The 23,642-nt window shown below is 45.8% G+C and overlaps 1 protein-coding gene across 3 annotated transcripts in view; it reads right to left on the reverse strand.

Moving 5' to 3' along the window:
* Positions 1–23,642, reverse strand: part of Myo16 (myosin XVI) — a 474,821-nt gene that overhangs the window by 404,393 nt on the left and 46,786 nt on the right. Inside the window, exon 1 of one of the 3 annotated variants that reach the window (XM_026788803.1) lies at positions 6,243–6,403. The exons of 1 other annotated variant lie outside the window; for it this stretch is intronic. The gene's annotated coding sequence lies outside the window, so the exon portion shown is untranslated. Of the gene's footprint in view, positions 1–6,124; positions 6,201–6,242; positions 6,404–23,642 lie in introns of those variants that run through there. One more of the 3 variants, XM_026788804.1, reaches the window with a different exon arrangement.

Genomic DNA, 23,642 nt, shown 5'->3' on the forward strand with positions numbered 1-23,642 from the left:
TTAACCCCAGGGTCTCCTGCACAAAGTGAGTGCCTTGACTTTTCATCAGTAACTCACAGACCACACATGCCCTGCTGGTGTCATGGGTCATCCCACCAGGTGGTTTTTGACATGATATTTTTTTCCTTCCCAAGACAGGGCTCCTCTATGTAACCCTGACTGTCCTGGAACTCGCTCTGTAGACCAGCCTGGCCTTGAACTCACAGAGATCTGCCTGCCTCTGCCTCCTGGGTACTGGGATGAAAGGCATGTGCCACCACCACCCAGCCTGAATGACATTTTAAAGGAGGTTATTATCTTTACTCTTAAAGGCTGGTAAAAGCACAGGGTAAATATGAGATTGTCATACAGGTGTGATGCTAAGATAAACCAGCCATGTGACCAGAGTTCCTTGGGCTCTGGGATCTACTTTTCTTGCCTGTAAAATGAAGCCGACTCCTGTGTGAAGCAGAAACTAGAGGCAGTCAGAAACACTTGCAGCATCTGGGATGATGCAGAGAGGGTAGAGGCAAACAGGAAGTTAGACGGGGACCCATAGATCAAGGCGACAGGGCTGGACTATTCTGGGATAGCCTTGCAACCTAAGGGGCCCCATAGGTCAAGGCTATGGGGCTGGACTCTTTCGTGATAGGTTTACAATCTGGAAGCTGCTTTCCTTCCATTAATGCCCACACCTGTCGCCTCTACACAAGGAACCCGCCCAACCGAGGAAAGAAAGGGAGTGATGATCACGGAACAGGAAAAGAAGCACAGAAGCACAACCTAGTAGCTCCAAGTTTATAGACAAGGATGTTCTCATAAATGGAGAGGTCGGGAGAGGAACGGAGATGGTGCTGGGTGTTTCGAGAAGGTGTTTTGCAAGATGTGCTGAACAGAGTTAAAGGATGCTCACAGCGAGCCTCCAAGAGAATGAGTACCAAGGGGTCACCAAAGCTAAGGTCTAGAGACCATGCCAGTCCAGTCGCTGTATAAAGCAAAGGACATGGCTCAAGCGACGTAGACGAGCTGAGAGGCGATAGACAGGGGAGGTGTGGATGAATGGCACACACTTCATAGCTCAGAGGAGCCTGCGGCTTACTCGGTGGGCAACCAGAAATCGCTGCAGCCCTTCAGCAAGTGGTCTCATGGCCAAATTTGCATTTAAGACAAATCACTGTGGCAACTGTAAGCCTGACTCGGAGGGGAAGAGGAGAACGGGAAGATGGATGAGGGTCTGGTTCCTGAGCCCTGGCAGGGACTGATGAAGCCTAGATAGGGGCAGCCAGGGAAGGTCAGAATAGGGAAAACGAATCTGAGCAATATTCATGAGATAAACGCTGGTGTCTCCATGACTGATGGGAAATAAAGTGGGGGAGGGAAAAAGGAGAACAGAGCCCATGAATGAGAGAACTGTGGTCCCACAACACAGCAACACAGAGAGAGAGAAAGCGGGGTCTGTTTTGTGTATCAGAAATCAGGTGCTGTACCCAGCATCAGGGAAGGGTCCTGCAGGCAGACAGAGGCTGAAGACAAAAAAGAATCACTGACTAAAGGGGGGGGGGGACAAGGAGGGCGGAGACTCAGGCAGGCAGTGCTGGGAGCAGCAGGAAAGAAGGCAATGAGGGGAGCAAGAATAGGGGTGGCAAGAGGACAAAAGGGGAGGTCACAGAGCCAACCTGAAACAGACAGGGAGGGAGGCAGGGGGTCAGGGAGTAGAGGGGGAGACGGAGGGGGCAGAAAGGTAGATGGCGGCAGGGTGCTGAGGCTTGAACTATGTAGAACTTACAAGCACCAGGCCGGTTTATTTCTAATAGTCAGCAAAATTGTATATATGTCAGATAATGTGAGTGTCTCTGTGTGTGTGAGTGTGTGCACAAGTATGCGTGTGTGCATGTGAGTATGTGTGTGCATGTGTATGTGTAATATTTTTAAATCCTGTGTGTATGTTATTATATATACCTAGCTAAATATAGAAACAAACTCCTATTTTTGAAAAGAAAGAGAAGGGTAGAGGGGAAGGGAGGGAAGAAGGAAGGGAGGGAAGGAGGGACGGAGGGAGAGAAGAAAGATCACAGGGACACAAAGATAAGATGAAGGAAAGGAGGAAAGGCACAAAGAAATCACAGTGTTAGCTTGCTACTGGAATATAGCAATGCCTTTGAAATTATTAATATTTTGTATAACTATTTTAGGCTGCAATTACATAATGTGAAACTAAACATTCTCTGAATTATGCCCTGTTGTGTTGTCAACTTTTCCTGGTTATCATAGTAACAAGAATTACCATCTAAGAAAATCCTTACAGGCCCTTGCTTAAGCAGGATGGAGAGCTGACCCCAAGTAGATGGACACAGCTTACATTCCTTAGACTCAGTGGTTTATAAAAGGTATCTCACAGGAAAACGTCCCAGGGATATTTGTGTCCTATCATCAGAGTCTGAGGCTGCAGGGCTGGAGTGAGCTAGGGAAATCCTGAGCTTCCAAGGTACCACACAGGGAATCCTGTTCTTCCCACACACCACGGGGGAAATTCTCTCCTTCCCAGGTCCCATGAGGGAAATCCTATCCTTCCCAGGTCCCACGAGGGAAGTCTGGTCCTTCCCAGGTCCCAAGAGGGAAATCCTGTCCTTCCCAGGCACCATGAGGGAATCCGAACTCCACCTGAATTGTGTATTCTATTCTCTTCAGAATCAAGTTATTGCATGCTTCAATCACTTACCATGTGTAAATGTTTTCATCCCCACTCTGACCGCACCAGACAAGAAGCCACTTAGGGGATAAGAGGTCCACGTGGGCTCACAGTTTGAAGAAGCCCTATCATGATGGAGAAGGCTCTACAGCAAATGGCATACATCAGGAAGCACTGGGAAGAGAATGACTTCTAACTTTTCTGGTTTTATTCACTGCACCCAGCCCATGTGATGCTACTGCCTGCATGCACATGGGGGTTGGCCTGCAGTTAACTCTTGAAAATGACCTTGCCAACACACAGCGATACCCTATGAGTGTCCTAATCCAGTCAAGCTAACCATGAAAGCAAACTATTTTGAGTCTACCCTTGTCGACATATCCAAGTGTGTCACTTTTAAAGCCTTCCCAGACCACTTCCAGGAAATGCTGCAGAAGAGCTGATAGTATATTTCATAACAACTATATGTTGTCTGAAAGACACTGTTTGGCTCATTCCTTTGAATACATATGCCCATGATATTGAGACACAAGTTGATTAGCCAATTAGTTCCTTCATTTTTAAAAACATTGCTTTAATTCTTAGGAAGAAGTTTCCGTGGCAGGATGGGAGACCAGGAAGACAAAGAAGCCTTGGAGACAGGATACACACACACACAAACACACACCAACAATGACAACGCAGCCCACACCACTCAGCTCTTGTAGGAATCCATGGGAGGAAAGCATATTGAAGAAGGAAGCAGAGAAAGCCATGTCCATCTCACAGCCCCAACAGAGTGGTTCATTCTCCCTGGCTGAAATCTACAAAGGGAGAGGGCATGGGATTCAGAGGTTGGAATCAGGGAATCTGAAATTAATGACCACACGTGGCCTGCTTCACAGGTATGAGAACTAGGAAGATCAAGGAAGATCTTAGATATAAAGGCAAATCAGGGAATGCGGTGTCCCTGTGATGGGCCCTTCAGCTCCTCTGGGGAAAATGGACAGTCCTGGTGCCTGTCACCTGGTAGTTCTGGTGGAACACTCTTGCTTTTATGACCTAACATTTTTGCTCACTCACAAGATCAAATTCTATGCTGGATTATGTCAGTACAGCTTCCTTGTCCTCTTGATGCTCACGTTAACACAGTGAAAATCTTGAGAAACCTGAGTTGCACCATGTACAGACCAGAGTCTATTAAAAGGGAGTGGCCAGAAGGATGCCTGGGACAGCAGAGGCAAACGACCAACGTCCCATTCTATCTAACTCTATCCAGTTACTGCCGGTTCTCCCCTCCCACTCCCCACAACTCTAACACACCAGGATGACTTGGAAAGTGGGACTCAGTAACTCTGCACATATCCAGCTGGTAAACACAATCACAAAACAAACCGACAAAACCACCCAAGTCCTCCGAGGATTAGTGGCTTCTCCAGTGGAATAGGAGCCTCAGACAATCCCCGTGAGAGTTCCTTTTTATGTGCTGAATGTCACTGGCCCCTATTCGCCCCGCGATTACACCTGCAAAGGGCAGACACCTCAGAGAGACACAGGCTCTCACTGAGAGCAACACCATTTTTCCCCACTAGCCCAGGTCTGGTGCAATTCTTCTCCCCACACGTGTAGCTGATGGTGAGCACATTCATTCCTCGCAAGCTTTGCATACATACATGCACAAACACAAGCATGCATGTCTGAGTCCCATGGGACTTCTGCACATGAATGCAGCAGAATCCAGCCAATTTTCCTTCAGAGATGCTCCCATTTTTACGTGGCCTCCTTCAGGAACACTCATGGACTACGGAAGGAAGGCCTGTGTCCTGCAGAGGGCTCCCATTCTGCGGACACTCCTTTATCTGTACAATACAGAACGGCCCACAGATAACACTAATGACTCAGTGTAGCAGCCACTGGAGTACTGGTCTTAGAGCATCCCCAGACTGCGGGGAGAGGGTGTCTTTACAGAAGAGAGTGCCAACGCAAGGCGCTTCAGCTATTTCAGTGTAAGTGTGCACAGAACACATCAGCTCTTTTCATTACGGCGGCCCCAATTCTCTCGGGACCCAAATGAACTTAACCATTGCATTAGGCTCTCTAGATGACATTTTGATTAAAGTAATTATTCCTCTAGTAAACAAATATTACATTCCAGATGACTTTAATGGCATGTAATAGAGTCTGTATTAATTCTGGCTAGAAAGCAATGACATATACCCTGGCTGCCACAAAGTCCATGGAATGTAAATCCTATGGCTCACATGGGTCTCCACGTGCACTGGCTTCAGATTCACGCAAGGTTAACTGTCCATCAGACGCATCCATAACGTGAACAATTAAAACAGTTTTGACGCGTTCAGAACACTCTTTCCCTACAGAGGGGACAGACTGCCTTCAAAGCTTTTAAAGGTGCTGGCAGCAAACAGGGAAGCAATCCTGGCAGCTATAAGGAACTCTGCCCCGACAGGTCCAGTGGTGGCCATTCCCGAGCCCGGCTTTCATTCCACGATCTCCTGGGTGACTTTGCTGCCTACTCTTGATTCTAAGCTAAATGCTTCAGGACAGACATGACAAGGCTGCAAGAGCATTGTACACCTGGCAATATTGTGCGGTAACAGTCACTCTGGGCAGAAACCAGAGACTTCCCAAGACCCTCAAAGAAAGCCCCGCTAAAGTGGTTAAAGCTTCACACCACACACACACACACACACACACACCTGCACATGCACACACCTGCACACACCCCCGTCTCTAACCCTTCCTTTTGTGGCATTCTCAACAACAACCAGAGCTCACTTGACCTGGATCCTTTATGTTTTCTGTAGCGGCCAATAGCCCCTTCAGGGGGCAAGTGCTTTAACGCAAGATTTTTATCACACTGACTCCAAATCCATCCTGAGCCATAAGTGCGGAAAAGGTAGACATAGCTAGAGAACTCTTTGAAGATCCTCTGATTTCCTTTGGAAGGTATCCAAGAGACTAGTTAAACGGAGAGCTCCTACCAACACAGCTGGGTTAACCCAGCCCGGGAAGGCAGGCTTTGCAGCCCTGGGAGGCAAGCGCTGCAAGTACTGACCTGCCCCTCACTTCGTCCTGGCCTCTAAAACAAAGGGCTGACATGGGGTTCAGGCCAGGGGTCAGAAGGATCAGTGAGAGAGGCATCAGCTGGCAAGCTCCTGCCTACATCTTTGTTCTCCCAAGTCTCTTTTCCCAAAGAAGAGGAGGAAGTGGCATCCCCCCGCCCCCCCCTCCCGCCCCAAGGAGCGGTCGCATAGGTGTCAGCTCCTCATCTCCCATGGCAACTAGCAGCTTCTTCCTACAAATTGCCAGTGTTGCCTCCTTCTGCATAGATCCAGAGTTCGGAGAAGGATTCTGATCTTGGTCTTCTTCCCCATATCCCAAAGGTGGCAGGGTCTTTGCGATCCCTAGAGAAACCGCTTCTCCACGCCCTAAACCCCGCTCCTGTCCGGCGCTCACCAAGGCAGCTGGGACAGGCGCTGGGGACCCTGCGAGGTTGGACTCCACACTCTGCAGGATCCCAGACTGAGGCTCCTCCAAGTTCCCCACGCGAGGGATCCTCCGCCGCCGCCCCTACCTGCTGGAGAACGGTCCTCTGAGCCCGGTGCCCGGCGATCCAGCGACGGTCCCGACAGGGCTCTGCTCCTGGGCGCCCAGCCACCACGCACAGACGGGTGGGGATGCGCTAGGGACCCGGACTCCACCCGCCTGCAGCTCGAAGCCCCCGCCCCTCTGGCCTCAGCCTAGTCCCAGCTTCTGGGTCCTGCGCCCCGCCCCCTCCCTTCACAGCCCGCTGCTGGGCTCCGGTCCTTTCCCGTCCTTCTGGCCCCTCAGGGTTTCCATGCAGCCACCGAGACCATTGCCTCGTCCTGGCGCCCTCCCGCCTCCCCGCCGCGCCCCGCGCCCCGCGTCCCTCCCTCCCTCTCACGCGCTCTCACGCGTTCACGGAGACCGCGCCTCCCAGGCTGGCTCTGCCACCCTCCCTTGGGTTTCTCCCTCCTCTCCTTCGCCTACGAAGCAAGAAAGGGGCTTGCGCCTCAAACTTTTCCGCCCTGACTTCTCTAAGACCGCGGGAAGCAGATGGCACTAGGCACTGCACCCGGGCTTCCCTAGGACATCCCACCAGAACAAAAGCCATCCTGTCCTGGTGACTATGGCAATTGTCCAGACGGAATGGGTGACCACTTTTAAAGCTACAGAGGCCAGCATAGTCTCTCTCTCTCTCTCTCTCTCTCTCTCTCTCTCTCTCTCTCTCTCTCTCTTTTGTTCGAGATCATGCTGAAATGGGCTTTAAATTAAGAGCTCATGCACAGGATACTATGTAATGCATTCATTCGCTAAGACAAAATTCAAGATGTGCCTGCAAGACTTGGTTCTCCGTCAGCCCTATAAAGTTTGCTTGTTCGTATTTTGCCAAAAGTGAAGAATGTTCTGTTAATTCTGGCTGTGTGTGTGTGCGCGCGGGTGTGTGTGCACGCACACACACACAAGCACACATGCACACAGAAACCAGCAGGGTACCAACAGGCAAGTGGATAAATGTGTGTGTAACCAGCTTAATTCTTGGACACATGGGGATAAATTGTACAGCACCAATCCACATGAGAAGAGAGAAGTTGTAGATCTCTGGATTTAGTGCAAAGTTTACATCTTGTACATAGGTGACAGACCTTTACTTTTCAAAGGGAGGGAGTCAGCTCATTTGGAAGATAATCTGCGAATGTCGGAGATGGGCTCAATAAAACTGTTGAATTATCATTAGAACTATGAGGCTAGGGAAATGGTGTCTGTCTTTAAATGCTTGCCAAACTTGAAGGCCAGAGTTCTACCTCCTGGAACCCAGCTGAGCAGCCAAATGCAGTTTAAAACCCCACAACTGTGTGGCTTGCAGCCAACAGCTGCCAATATCGCAAGCCCAGTGAGAAACCTCATCTCCCAAACCCAAGTGGACAGGAGAGATACCCACCACTGTCCTCTGACCCCCACATCCCCACACACGTTACCACACACACATGCTCACATGACATACCCACAAGAAACTAGGAGGAGGTGGGTCATGTGGAGAATTTTCTCCCCACATATAAAATCAGACAATTCTTGAGTGAGGGGTGGCTATTTAAAGATAGTTAATGAAAATAACCCAACAACATTACCAAGCACAATGTACCCTGGCAAGAATGGCTGTAGATTACAATACAAAGAGACACATCCCTTCCCATTTCTTCTCCTAGAATCATCTGCACTTAGCAAGATGGAGACAAAAATGCTGTGTGAGAAACACCAGCCACTTCAATGAGACATGGTGTGACATTTGAAATCCTGCCTTCCCCGTGCACTCCGAGATTCCTAGAGACGAAGAAAGGCACAGGAATTTAGTGTACTAAAAGTCAGGCTTGGTCACCGGCACTTACAACTGGGCAGGCTAAAGCAAATGGTGACTACATTCTCTCCCTCGTCAGAGTGTCTTTCCTGTCATCAAACAGCACGGATGTCTAAAGTACAGCTATGTGCCTGACATACGTCTGAATCTTATTATATATCTAAGTTTCTGTATTAGCAGTGAAGTCACAGGATAATCTATAAAACAGTTGCCATAGAAAGCATAACAGCTAATCACATATGTTTGCATTTCAACCATTTCCCAACACATTCTGTCTGCACCGCAAGTAGCCAGAGGCCTGGAACACACAGCTGCTTGTGATAAGGGTTTTAAAAATGATTATACTGTCTAGGAGTAGGGGCAATGTATTATTAAGAATGTCAATATTGGCTCAGCTCCCAAAGGTAATTTTCCTCCCTAAACTGAGATATAAATGCTGGTTTGTAGTCGATCCCTGTGTTTACATACACACCTTCCATTCTGAAATGGCAATTATTTTGCTACCGCCGAGGCATCTGTTATCTGGCTTTGGCAACCCTTTGAGACAGTGGAGCTGCATCTAATAGTAAAAGAAGATGACTTCCAGTGGAAACCCTAAAAAACAGGACTAGCAGGGAGTTCCCAATGACGGTTTTGTTATTTTTTGGGAGAGAAGGTATTCAATTCTTGGACACTCTGGGAAGGATTTTCCCCTTTTCAGCACGCGTTTAATCTACACTGCCCCATAGATTTCTTCCTCAAAGTGACAGGACGCTGGACCACAGAAATGAAGTCATCTCTTGAACAGGAGTGTTCACTCACCCTGGGACATCACAAGGACTTTAACGTCTTTCCCACAATCCCCCATTGAAGAGCAGAATCAAGGACTCTTACTTAAGATGGTGGAAACACATAGTTTCCGTAGATACCCTGTTTAGACCTCCGCTGCCAAGCCGCTGTGGGATGAAGCTTCTCTTCTCTGAGTCCATTTTAAAACCATTGACATGAACAGGCAACAGTTCTTCACGTAGCCTCTCACCCCACACCTTCTAACAACCGCCAATGGGCCGTCCGTGTGCAGATATAATCCTGGAGTTTATTCTCCTCCCTGGATCCACTTACACAGTCCACATTATCAACACACAGTGTAGACTTACTGTATCTTAGAGCGCCTGAAGTCGGAGAGTGTAGCTTTCCTTGGATCGGATGTTTCTGTCACGCCTGTCCCCTGCATTTGTTTGAAGATAAGCCTGTAAGCTATAGGTTCGGTGGCATTGTCAGTTTGCCTCCTAACCCCTGGGTGTTTGCACTGATGTTTCTCCAGACAGACTTAGACTGATTTTTCTAGGATGCATTTTAGCTGTCACTGTAGGGGTCTGTGATGATCACTGCTGTCACACTCATATACCTATGGGCTGCTGTTCATCTCTGTGACCTCTACTAACACACACAGCCTGTCCCAGTGCTGAACCAACTCTGGGAACTTATTTGAAGGTTCCATGAGACCCTCTGCACAGATGCCTTTAAACTTCAACGCGTTTTACATCTCCCACGTGTCCTGGTGCACCATCAGGAGCTTTGGGGCCCATGGCAATGGGAGTGGATTCCCTCTCTGGTGCCCAATGTTTAGTCTGGCTCTTCACCCTTGCTTAGCCTGGCTTCTGTTTGAGTGGATTCCTCTTCAAGGTGAAGCTTTCTCAGACACAAACCCTGAAATCTGCCAATTGCCTCTTTTGAGAAACCAGGAAGTCTGCTTCTTTCTCGTTGCTGTAGTTAGTTGGTAAAACGCACAGATTAAATTCCAAATGCTAAACCCATCCTGGATTCTGGAACAAATAGCACTCAGTCATGAGATAATTCTTTTGAAATACTGATGAATTCTAGTTGCTTAAACTTGGTTAGAAGTTACTTCATCCCTTTTTTGCGAGAGTATTAATTTATGGTTTTGTCTTACTGTCATGCCTTTGTCTGGCTTTAATTTATTTTGCCTTCAGTGAATAAATGGGAAACTCTTGTGTCCTCTTTATTTTCCTGAAATAACTTTAATATAATGGGAATGACTTCCTAAATTGCGTGATATGATAAAACTCACCAGCATGCCCATCTGGGTTTAAAATTAACTTGGAGATAAGAATTTCACCTTTAAAAGTAACAACGGTAAACATAGAACTACTTGTGTTGTCTATTTCCCTATGAAAGGCAGTTTATGTTCTTTAAGGAATTTATCCATTGCATATGAACAAACAAATGTATTTACACAAAGATGTTCATTATAGCCTCTTATGTTTTCACCATCTTTAGAATGCGAACTCCGTGTTCGCACTCTCCAGACTTCATATCCTCCTGATTGCTGTGTATGGACCAGACCACTTTGGCAATCCTTCAGATAAGCAGCTCTGGTCCCTCTGGTTCTTCTCTTGTTTAGTTCCCAATGTCACTCATCTGTATTACAGATGCTATCGCTTTGTCTCTTCAGCTTTGTTTGAGTTGTGTATTTTCTTTGTTTATTTCCTGCAGTAAAAGCATGAGACGATTGACCCGAAACTTCTTCTCTGTTCCACATGTTCATTCAGAGGCACAGACCCTCAGCTAACTTCCTCTCTACCTACGTCCCAATACCTCAACCCCAGTCACTTTCAGTGAATTCAATATACTTTACAAAGTAAATTCTGACTTATTCTCTCAATGATCTCGGGGGTCAATGGTATTGATTTCCAAACATTTGGGCAATTATGATGTGTTCTTGTGGTTTGGGTGTCTAAGTAAGTAGAAGCGTGCTCTTCAAATTTATTCTGCATGGATTCAATCATTTGGTTCTTTAAATTTTTTTGCTATGTGTTTGTGTGAGGTGTGCACATCTGTATCGTATGAATGTTTCCATGTGTACAGGTGAACATGTATAGGTCCACGTGGAGGCGCAAAGTCGATACAGAGTCTTCTCGACCAGGCTCCGCTGGACCTCTGAGATGAGGATTTCACTCCTCTCCTTGAACCTCATCTGCTAGTGGAGCCAGTTTATCCCCAGGATCCCATATCCTCCCTCCACAGTGCTGCAATTACAGGCCTGCTTCATAGTCACCCACTTTTACAGTTTCTGGGGAGCTTGCACATGACCAGTGCTAACATAGACTGTTCAGAACAAGACATGTTTAAAATGTCAACTTTTAGCTAAATATGCATTGACTCTCTACCAGCCGTATCTGACTACACATGCTTCAGTACATGATAAAACATGATCATGGTATGAACATCTTCGTCCACATGCAACTCTCATCTCTTATCAAAGAAGCAACTCTTTGAAGCAAACAAAGATGATTGCAGAAAGCTGCATCTGGTCAGAGCACACAGAGAAACCGATAATGAGGTGCCATTCTACATGGATGCACAAGCCCTGAACCGGGACAACATGGTCACTCTCGTACCTGAAAACACAAGTCTCTTATTGGCAGGATATAATCTAGCAGCATTAGAAGACAGAATAGATTTGCATGAAAACCATGTGTAGATTCCAAGCTGAAGAATTTCCACTTGGTTAAACGTCGGATCACTAGCCCAGTATATCAGACTTTGACTGCTGTGGTTAATGGCATCCTTGTGGATGAGCTATGATGACAGGACATCCCATGGAGCAGTACAGCATCCCCCGCCCCACCCCGACTCCACCAGAATTTCACCCTACACTAAGTATCAGCCTCCCATAGGCTTAGCTCTGCTGGACTCTGGGTTCAATGAGCTCTAATCCTAGTTCATTTCTTCAGCAGCCCCTGTCTCTTCACGTAAGTGGCCAGTTTCCACCCTGACCTAAAGGAGCCCATTTCCTAAGCTCTGTTCTGAGCCCATCTCCATGTGTGTACCCTTCCTCCCTAGATTGGATGCCTGCCGTGCTCAAACTGATTCTGTCTGCAACTGAGTTCAGTTGACTTAAGCTACGAATCTATGACTCATTTCTATCGGTACTCATCCTGGCTGGCCATGTGTCTCCAAGCTATGTTGCAAACCCTGCTCTTCTCATTCATCTTTACGGTTTTGCTGTCATCCACACACTTTCACAGGTGAGAACAGAGAGTAGAGATGAATGAATGAATATATAACATTGCTGTGATAAATAATTCTTGCAGATTGGCAATTTTGCTTCTGCAATATTAGGGATTTAATTTAGTACCTAGCAAGCTCATACAAACCCTCTACCTCTGAGCTATAACCATAGCCCAATGTGTGTGCAATCAATTCCTAATCACCTTGTGGTTGGTTAATCATGGCTCTTAACATCTCACACTTGGAAAGAAGGAAGGTCAACGGAAGAGTTGCCGCCATCAGATTGGCCTGTAGCCGTGTCTGTAGGAGGGCCCAGCCCACTGCGTACAGCTCCACCTCTAGACAAACAGCCGTGGGCTGTGCAAGGAGGTAGCTGAGAACCTCAGGAGAAGCACACAGGTTCTCCACGGCTCCTGCTGCTGCTCCTTCTTGAATTTCTGCCTTGATTTTCCTCCATGATGGACTGCGATGTGGAAGTGAATGCCAAATAATTCATTCTACCCCAAGTTGCTATTGGTCATGGTGTTTATCACAACAACAGAAAGCCAACCAGGATACGCCCAAATCTCATCTCTTTGGTGATTTGCATAGTTATTGTGTCTCACAGCAACTAGACAAGAAAGAGAATCCCTTGTTCCAGAATGTTGTAGGTAATATTGTCTTCTTATGCATTCTCTTATTTTTAAAATCCCACAACACTTAAAACTGTGACGTTCAAACAGCTATCATCTATGAGAACCTCTTTCTACCTTGAATGAACTTTTCTGTGTGTCAAGGATAAAGGGCTTGCTTAGTCATTCTCCAAGCCCTACGATTCTATCCTTTCTTCTCCCAGGTCCATAAAGACATCGTAGATCCTGAGCCTGTAATGTGGTCTCTGTAGTGATGCCTGGTGTCTGAAAGGATTAGTATTGACTCAGGACTGCCAAGACCAAGTTCTCAGCACAAAGGAGATTTATTTGCCCCAGAGGTTCAGAGGGCAGGGAATAAGAGAGAACGGCAGAGGATAGAGGACAAGGGAGAAGAGGAAGGGAGCAAGGGAGAGGGGAAAGGGTGTTTATCCCAGAGGACAAAGGACTGTCTCTGGATAGAGAGGAAGAAGACGTGGCTCATTGGCAAATGGCAGGTTATAAAGGTAAAAGGGGAAAGCCCAGGTTAAGATGAGGCCCTTAACTTTAATTGGGAATGTTAATTAGGTGAGCCAAAGTGAGTTTTTGATTCCTGGAGGAGGAAGTGACCAAATGAGGAAATAGATCTTGGTGGCCAGCTTTAGAAATGTAATCTAACAGTTCTTTTAGCACGGCAGAGAGAATTGGGGAGAAGGGCAAGGTTTGCTAGAGCCATGTTTGCCGTGCTTGGACTGGCTAGAGTCCCTTCAAATGTCCTTGACACTGAAGAGGCAAGCTGGTGTTTAGTGATAGCAGTAGGAAAGCTGACTGGTGCCAACAGCAGAAGGATGCTAAAGACTTTCTTGGGGAGTCACTCAGGTTGTTATTCTGTCTTTCACTGAACCCCGAAAATAAGCAAAGTAAACATTAGTCCTTAATTTAAATATAAAATCTCAAGAATATCCCCTATTTAAAAAAAATCTTATTTTCAGACTCATGGAAAATCCCTTGCTAACAATATTGTCATTGTAAAACAGTACAAGTGACGTTGAGAGATAGAACTGGGTTAGAGAGACCGAAGACGCCCTTGAATGAGAGACGGCAACAGAGGTGAACTAAAGGAAGCCAAACAAAGACAGGCATTCCTACCCAGCCCTTCTGATTCTATAATGTACGGCTTCTCCTCAGCCAAGGGAGTAGAGCAGACAGACACAGATGTGACTCCTGGAAGCATTTCACACCCTCAGGAGTCTTGGAAGCTCCTGGATCTCCTGGGTGAAGAATGATGATGGGCCAGCAGCCATCTGGATTCCCAATCCAGGACAGGCTTCACCGTACACTTAAACCTTAAAGGGACATGCCAGTTTTCTGCTAAGATCCCATTTATTTCCATGTTGAAATCTCAGTAATCGATCTCTTCGCTTTGTTTCAAATCAACTGCTTAAGACCATCCCTACTGGGTACATTTGGAAAATTCTTCGTCCTTGGATACATTTGCCAGAGAACATGAACCACTGTTTCAAATAAATGTCCTGGGGAGAAAAGTGGAAGGTTTGGACATTACATTTTCATATACCAAGCTAGTCTTATCCCCTGTTAGGAAAAATGTCAAAAAAATTAAAGGCAAAAAATACCATTGTTGTCAGGAAACAATGTTTACACCTGTGATTTTATAGCACCATCTGTCTTTTTTAACAGTACTAAGTTTAGAAGGTACCACTCTTGAATTCAATTCCAATGTTAAACCCGTCTTCAGATCCATGGATACACCCTCATCACCCTCATTGAAGCACTGCGGGGCTCCTGTACATTCATAATGGACATTGATTTCAAATAGAACTGGCTGGTAAAGAGGGATCCTGTGCCATCTTTTTACTTGTGTTTATTGTTTTGGACTTTGTAAATGGGCAGGAGAAAGTTTACCAAGAGAGGCATGAAGTAGGCCTGAGCTGAGGAACACAGGAAGGAGCTAAATAGAGACAGAACCTTACAATGGAGGAGGTTGCTGTTCAGCTGTCTGTGGTGTGTCGTAGTCTTACAAAGAGATGTATCAAGGCCACGGAGGACAAGGATGTATCATTAGCCCAAGGGATGGGCTCAGAGTGAGCATGAATGCCCATGAGCTGGGAACTCACAGAAGCTTTCAATATTCTTATCAACAACCATAAAATCTAGTGCAAATATTGCATCTGTTAAGTCTTTCATAAAATTAGTGAGAGCTTTTCTGTGGGAACAGCACAGGTTTTTTTCATGTTATTTTAGTCATGCAAAAAGATCTTCCAGTGAACATTTATTTATAGAAACACATAGTGAAGTTGTGTAAAACCCAGCCTTTCAGGAACAACTGCAGCTAATTCTTCCAGGGATGTGCACTGTGTAGGAGACGTAAACAAAGTGATGCGCGCTTTTAGTCGGGCGAGCTCAGAAGATGGCGCTCACATAGGCGTGAGGAGCAGAATGGTGATCTGAAGATGATGATCACATGGGGGGGCAGAACGGAGATCTAAAGATGACGATCACATGGGCGTGGGGAGCAGAACGGTGGCTTCCAGAGGCTGTGGAGATCAGGGGGCAGTGATGGCCAGAAAATGTATAATCACACTTGTTTAGAAAAAACAAGTCAAGAATTCACTGCAGAGAATGGAGGCTATAGATGCAATCAACTCCTTATATTTGTTGTGGACGTGTGTGCATACATATGTGTGTGCGTGCGTGCATGTGCATGTATGTGTGAATGTGTGCATGTGTGTATGCATGTATGTGTGTGTGTACACATGTGCGCATGTGTGTGTGTGTGAGTGGTGTGTGCGTGTGTGTGTTTGTGTGGTGTGTGCGTGTGTGTGCGTCCATATGTATTTGGAATCCAGAGGTTGACATCTGGTACCTTTCTCAATTCTACCTCAAATTTTGAAACATCCCTCACTGGACCTGGCTCACTGTTCAGTTCAGCAAGACTAAGCAGCCAGTGGGCCCCAGATACTCTTGTCCCTCCCAGCCCTGGCTTTATAGTCCTGTCACATTGCACAGCTTTTTATGAGTGTGGAGATTCAAACTCGGGTCCTCAGGCTTGCACAGTGAATGCTTTACTGACACACCAGTGAAGTGAAATCAGAAACAACCCAGGTGTTGAGTGTTCTCACCACAGAAACGACTCCACAGAGCAACAAAACTTAGTGACATGTGAGTCACACATCTGTCTTCCCTGTAGTCACAAGGCTGAAGCAGATCACCAAGGAGGCAAAGCTGGATCCTGCCTAAGATTAAAAAAAGACAAAGTGACATCATACCACAGTTAGAGTGCCACGCTCTGCATACACATATGAACATTTCATCACAACCTGATTGTGGGTGATGTCATCGTCACAGCTGCCCAGTGCCTGTGGCTACTTCACTCTGTAGAGAGCTTGAGGACTCAAATCAGATCTCCAGCCCTCACTGTAACCTCTCCCCTCTTTGAGACAAGCTCTGCTTTTAGGCTGAATATGTTATTTATATTTCTTGTTTTTATTGAAAGCATTTTCTTAAAGTTTGGACAAGGTAATGAGAAGAATCCAATAGACCCATAAAGTGAACCAATATAAATCGTGTGGGTTATAAAGATTCAGCTGAATGTCTGGATCTAAAAAGAGGATGTTTTAGCAGACCGGATCTCACCCTTCCTCGAGCCTATGGGTCACGTAGGAATCTTGTTAAAAGATGCTGTGGTTCAGTGGATGATGGGTGGGTCTTGATGCTGGGGTCTTTGCATGTTTTATGATGCCATTTTTAATCTCTGGAGCTACCGCTGTAGTACAGTGTGACACCTTTCCCTTTACAGACTTCAGCATGGTGTGTCCATCTTGAGAAAGTCACAGCAGTTATGTTTAATATGCAGGCTACCTGGTGCCATTATTGATCTCATTTTGCCAATAAAACTGAGCATTTCAAAGAGGTCAGTAGGTGCGCAGATATGCCCAGCTTGTGGAAAGGCAATTATAAAGCCATGCTGCAGGCTGGCTTTCTGGTTCAACAGTGCATTCTGTCTCTCAACCACTGCTTCAAAGGAGTGGTGCACCCAGACCCATATTTTCTGGTTCAACAGTGCATTCCGCCACCCAACCACTGCTTCAAAAGAGTGATGCACCCAGACCCGTATTTTGCATTTCTATGTACGTCCACCATGACACCATGCACCTGCAGAGGCAGGCATGGGCTCCTGGCGCAGGTGCAACACCCCAGAAGGCTCATAAACACCTAGGTTGTATCCATCCCCCTTAAGCAGACCTGAGTTCTGCTTCCCTGTGTGCCCCCTTCATGGACGTCATGGCCTAGTGGGCAGACTTAGTTTGTTCCATTTATCTGAAGCCACTCACTTGTAAGTTCATGGCTGGAGCAGTTGCTCTCAGCCCCTCCCATGGTCCTTCTCTCCTGTCACTCACTCCTTCCTTGATCCTGTTCCCTGCTCTGCCTTTCTGCTCCATACCATCCGAGAACAGCCTCGTCCTTCCCCATCCATTGGTGTGACATTTTTTGTCTCCTTTTATTTGTGGCTTTTATTTTGTGGCTTTTATTTTGCCCCTTTTTCTTCTATTCATGACATATAAGAAAAGAACCAAGACTTAAAGTTCCAGGAAACCTATACATTCTTACACTTTGCTGATGAGAAAATTGCGCCCTATCTGGTTTATAACGCGCTTGGTCCTTAATCTTCTGTTTTAACTTTTATCACCTCTGCTACTCCCTTAGAAAATTGCCTTCCCCGAGGTGGGAAGAATATGTGAGACTTGTGTGATTGACTCTTCCGCCACCTCTTCATCTCTGGGAACACTCCTGCACTGTGGATCTGCAAATGCAAAGAGGGGTCGTGGTGGCCGAAGCCTCATTTCATGGGTGTTGAAAAGGCATAAGCAGAAGAAATGCTGTCAGTCTCACGGGGAAATGTGCCCTGACATTCGGCAGCGCAAGGAGGGGTTCCAGTGGGGGGAGGGGAGATTTTAGGTCCTCCTTGATTTCTACCCTGTTATTCTATAGGGCATCTTGTATAGTCCGTGAGGGGTATAATTAAAGAAACACAGTTCCCAGGAAAAGCCATGCACCACCTAAATTTACAAGAGATACAGCAACAGACTGGTTTTTATCCCATGTGTTTGTCCAGGCAGTTGGTAGAACAGGCACTGGAAACATAAACAAACAAATGAATACATATATAAATAAGAAAATAAAACTCCTCCCTGACCAAAAGAGTCTTAATTTTATTAATTAATAGTAAATATATATTTCATATAGTCGTACATATATGACTACCCTGATGTATCTAAACAGCTATGTACATAGTTACCAGCCTGCACATGCGCAGATGTGTGTTTTAAGATACAGATCATCATTGATTTAGGGTGATGAGAGCAATAGCTCAGGAGTCAGCTGTGGAAAATACAGGGAGCACAGCCCCACTGGGAAATAACTTAATTGTGGCTTTTTCCTGAAGGGTAGTGGCCTTGTTTGAAAAAAGGCTCAGGATTGGCTGGTTTGGGCAATGTCAACAGGACCTAGGGTTCAGGGACAGGTCCTTGCTCTCTGGCACTGGTCCTCAGGTGATAAGGACAGGACGGTGATGGCATAGAGTGTAGAATGAATAAAAGTCTCTTGTAGGGATAAGTCCCCTAAGGGGCGTGTTCCCCTAGGGCTAATGTTTACCTATAAATCTGGCGAGCATGCTCACAGAGCTTGCTTCTGCTTTCCTGGTCTCAGCGGGAAGGGTGGTTCTGTAAGCCTATTTCTCCATTAAATCTGTATATATTTTTACAATCTGTCTGCATTCATTTACGCCGTTACAGTCTCTCTTTTTTAAATGTGGACTCTGGATTAATGGTTTATGAATGAATGTCATCCCCAGGCCAGTTCTTTACTATCCTTAATTACTGGACTCTGCAGAAGGTCCTCTCTCCAAGTTCAAAAAGTCCTTCAAGATGCCATTGAAGCAAAAGTACAGGAAATTTAAAAAATGTTGATCTCACACATAATAAATTAAAGCATTTATGCAAAATGTTTTGGTGTCACTCATCTGTATTAGCAATAAGAGCTTCTTAAAGGGGTTGGGACCATAGCTGAGTTGGTAGAATGCTCGCCTTGCGTGCAGCCCTGGGTTTGGACAGCCTGCCCTAAGAATTGCATAAACTTTTTGCTATGGTCCATGTCTATTATCCCAGCTGAGGCACAATGGTCTGAAGTTTAAGGGCATCCTTGGCTACACGATAAGCTCAGAGCCAGCCTGGGCTACATGAGATTCTATCTCAAGAGAACTGCTTTAAAAAGTGTGTCTGTAAAACATTTCCTAAAATAGGCCACGGATTTGAAAGAAAAGCGGGAAGTTTATATGAGAGGGATTAGAGGGAAGGAAAGAAGGGAGAAATTTTGTAACCATATTATAATCTCAGAAATAAAACATTTTCACAAATAATTTCTTATTCAATTGATGCATGTTGGTCTAATGGAGATAAAGCTATGTCCATGTTTTAAACATGCACACACACACAAAATAAGAATGTCTCCTAAAACTGCAATCCCTATGCCACAGACAGACCAAATGCACCTGTCACCTATGTGTTAAAATGAAGCTAGAGTGTGGCCTGGATGAAATACAGCGTGGATTTTGCAGTCATTGGGATGAAAGGCTTCTTAAGCTGGAGTTTTAGGAATCTACTGAAGTTAAGCCATCATACTGTTCGAGCGCAGGGGGCTGAGGAGCTTGGGAGGCAGAGATTGATGCTTCTTTGACTCCCACACCTCAGAGCCAGCTATTAGAGGTCTGGCCCACTTCAAACCTGGAAGGCATGAAAGAGGAGAGGAGTCCTCAGCACGCTTCCTGTGTGCAGATTGATGTCCCTTGGGGAAAGAGAATGGCTGCTGAAGGCAATAGTGCATTGCCTTAGCATGTGTGAGACTACAGTCAAGTGCTCAGGGACCTAAATATGCAAAATGTTCTCCAAACTAAACAGAAAAATACAAACAAAAGAGATTTTTGCAGAAGCTCCCAAAGAATACAGACTACAGCACCATTCTTGGCTGAGCACTCCTACTAGATAAGACCCTAAAGCTGAAGATATCATGTGCTTCAGACACAGGACACAAAGAAATAAAGATTCAGTGAGCGTGAATCTCCTTTCCTGCTAGAGAGAGTCCCCAGTCCCTGAAGGTGCTCTCTAGAAAGCTCCTCAGCTAACTCATTCGGCTGTAGATCACGTGTGCTACAATGCTGGACCACAAGGCAAACCCTGCACACGGGTACAGCAGAGTGCAGCTGTTACTGACGGTTAAGCAGAGACTCAGGTTCAATAAAAGGGCTGAGAAAAAGTGGCCAATGGGCACTCAGACTTTCACAGGACATCTGTATCATCCCTCCAGCATACACACACGGGGGGGGGGGAGTAACTCTAGGACATTAAGGTTAATTTAGAAAGCAGCCTTACTCCATAGAACGCGTGGGTAAGCACTCAGCCATGGTAACAGTGAATGAAACACAGACTGAAAGGTAGATCAGACATTTCAATGTCACGTAGGCAGCTTTTTTAAAAGATTCAGAAGAGATGATCATCAGACACACTGTTTGTGCAAGAGTAAGCTGGTGTCGAACACCACTGTAAAAACACACTAAATGGCTGGGCTTTGTGTAGATATTCTCACTCATTCTAGGTGTAGATGGCAACAAAACACAAAATGCTAAGGAAGATTCAGCCGCTAGGACCTCGAAGAGAATTATTTAAAATGACTAAAATGTGTAGCAGTCATAACAACTAATGCTAAGGGGATTGTGACAAATCCCCCTGTAAGTGAATACCCTGGCCCCTTCTGCCCCCTTTCCATGAGTGACCTGGTGATAACCAAGGTAGGTGAAAAAGCAGAGATTCCCTTCTAAGGGCAGGGATATCAGAGAAAGGGCCAGAGCACAGTCGAAGGCAAACAGACCTCTAAAAGCACAACTATTTTCCAACAGTAGTGTGCTGGCTATGCAGACTGAAGTTCTCCAGCTTGGGCAACAGTGGCATGAACCCCCCCCCCAGCTCCCCAGACCTCCAGCCAGTCACATGCGCAGATGTCTTCCATGATATTTTTTTTAATATGATAAGGAAAATAACTGAAATTCACATCTGGCCAGAGCGATAGAGACAAGGAAATCCTACGTGAGACTGTCACAAGATTCTGCAAGAACTCATTTAATGGAAGCCTGCATGCAGAGTCAGGATGGAGGCTGAGAAAATAACATACCTAGTAATTTACAGAAATCCTGGTGAGGGCATTGAACTTCCTATAATCTATGATATGAGGATTTTGAGTCAATCTTATCTACAGCTTAGGAAATAGGCTGACCCCAATTTGCCATTTTGATTGTCAAAATCCTAGATTTCTATGCAGCCCTTAGAAATGAAGCTTCCAAGGGCTGGATAATGGTTGATAGGATTTTCCAGGCTTATATTATTTAGTGAACAAGCAAGTACAGAGCTAGACATCAATGTAATAATTTAACATTTTAATGCATACATAGGACATCACTATAAGAACCGTTAATAGTGGCTCTCAGTGGGAGGTAATGCACACAGTGATTTTGTATTCTTTGTCTGTATTTTATACACAAAAATAGTGCTATCATTCTGAGTCTGTCTGATACCATGCACCCTCCCTCAGCAAGGTTATCTGTGCACCTATGCATCTTAGGTCAGCTTCTGAAGAAACAGAACCCCAAACTAGGTGCCTATTTGAGGGACTTCAAGCTCCCTGAAGAAGAGATAGTAATACAAGGGCAGAGAAAAACTCTTTCTAAAGATTACTGACACACAGCAACCCTCATGTTCCCTTCAAAACTGACTCTCATATGGCTCCCAACATCTAAAGGTGGAAGATTGGTTTAGAAATTGAGAATGCATCCATGAGAGTTTCAAAGTGTTTTGAAGTCTGAGGATAGAGCTTGGGGAGTAGAGCGCTTGCTTGGTTTGCAGGATGTCGAAGTCCAACGTTCATTGCATGACCTGAGAAAGACAGTACACACTTGTAAACCCAGCTCTCAAGAGGCAGAGAGAGGAGGATCAAAAGTTCAATGTCATTCTTTGCTCCAGACTACATGAGACTCTATCTTCAAAATATAAACAAGGTGTTTTGCTTCCTGGGCCAAGTTATTACTAACAGCCTGGCTACTGAAAGTCTGGCTGGGTGATCTAGAGGCTGGGAGCTCACCAAGACTCAGCTCCATCCTGCCGCATGTGAGGCTTGGTGACATATCCGCCCACTGATGCTCAGCTTATTCTCTGGTCCCCCCCCACTAATGAGTATAGCATCTCTGCTGCTCACTGGACCCTTGCTTTCTGTATAAGTAACCCTGAGAGAATTCTGCGAGTTGCCTTCCGATCACAGCTCATACCCATCCATCCTTGTGTCCTCTCCCACATCCTGACTCCTCATCACCGTGTCCATCCTGGGCTGGCGTCACCTCTTTAGTGTGAGTCCTAAATGGTTGGTGGAAGGACGCTTTGAGTTCAAGTTGGATCTTATACCTCCTGGGCCGAAAGCCCTCCAAAGCCCTCCATCTCAGATGTCATTGCCCTTGCCACGCTCAGCATTCCTGCCTCCTCCACTGGCTGGTTTCCATTATTCTCTATCCTGTCCCCACCCTCTGTAGAGGGCTTCTCTACCCCTGCAGCACCCCCATCGCTTGGGTCACTTTGCTAAAGTCAGGAGGAGGATTCCTGACTAGCTCCTAAACTAACCCTCTATCCTGGTTCTTCCTCTTACCCTTGATTCAGCTGTATCTTGTGAGAGGCCTCACTTGGCACATTTCAAAAACATGGTTGACTCCATTTTCCCTAAGTAAAAGTTTCAAAAAAAAAAAAAAACAAAAACTGAATTCACAACCACCTATAGCCTCTGTTTCAGAACGTCTGACAGTTTCTGGAGATTTGGGGCCCTGTACTCAGGTGGCACACACACATACACACACACACACACACACACACACACACACACACACACGCAAACACATACACACAATTAAAAAGTAAATGCAAAACATTCTAGAACATTGGTGGCTCAGAACTTGTGGGCGTGGCCAACCAATGTCTGATGTGACCTATGACCTACTCCACAAGAAGGAACCTATACCTGACACTGCTGGGTGACCAAGAAACAGAGACTAGACAGCCCAGAGACCTAGAATAAACCAAACACTATCGCTCTAAAAAAAAATTAATGATTCTTAATGATATTCTGCTATACTCACAGATCAGTGCCTTATCCTGTCAGCATCAGAGAGCCTTCCTCCAGCAGCAGGTGGGAACAGACCCACAGGCAGACTTTATGCAGACAGAGTCTAAATGGGATGTAATGGGATGTAATCAACACCCTCCCCTTGGAGCTCAGCAAACCCCATGAGGGAGGAGGTGGGAAGATTGTAAGAGACAGAGGGATGGAAGGCCACTAAAACAAGGCCCTTGGACTCAACTAAGCCAAGTGCAGATGAGCCCACAGGGACTGGGGAGCAGGAACAGGGCCTACATGGGTCTACATCAGGTCATCTGTGTGTATATTATAACCATTAGCTTAGTGTATTTTACCATATTCCTGTCAGAACAAGGTATCTGACTCTTGTGCCTGGTCTTGGAACTTTTCCCTTCTGTTGGAAATGAAATAATAGCATTTGCTTTATCTTCTATTTTATTTTGTCATGTTTTGGTGTTGTTTCTTTGAAGTCTATTCTTTTCTAATGAGATAAAAAGAGAGTGGGTCAGAGGAAAGGGGAGGTGGAGTGGAGCGGAACCATGATCTAGATATATTTTATGAGAAAGTAATTGTTTGCAATAAGAGGGACTAGTAAGAGAGAGAAGTAGCTAAAGAGATAGACTGTAGATTTGGAGCTGATGTGGTGTGTGCCAGAAGCCAGCAAAGGCAAATGATTCATCCCCAGAAAGGTCAAATTGGCAGTTTGTTTTGGTTAGGAGGGGCTGGGGTTTGC

Source organism: Microtus ochrogaster, unplaced genomic scaffold (assembly GCF_000317375.1).
Source record: "Microtus ochrogaster isolate Prairie Vole_2 unplaced genomic scaffold, MicOch1.0 UNK7, whole genome shotgun sequence".
NCBI lineage: Eukaryota > Metazoa > Chordata > Mammalia > Rodentia > Cricetidae > Microtus > Microtus ochrogaster.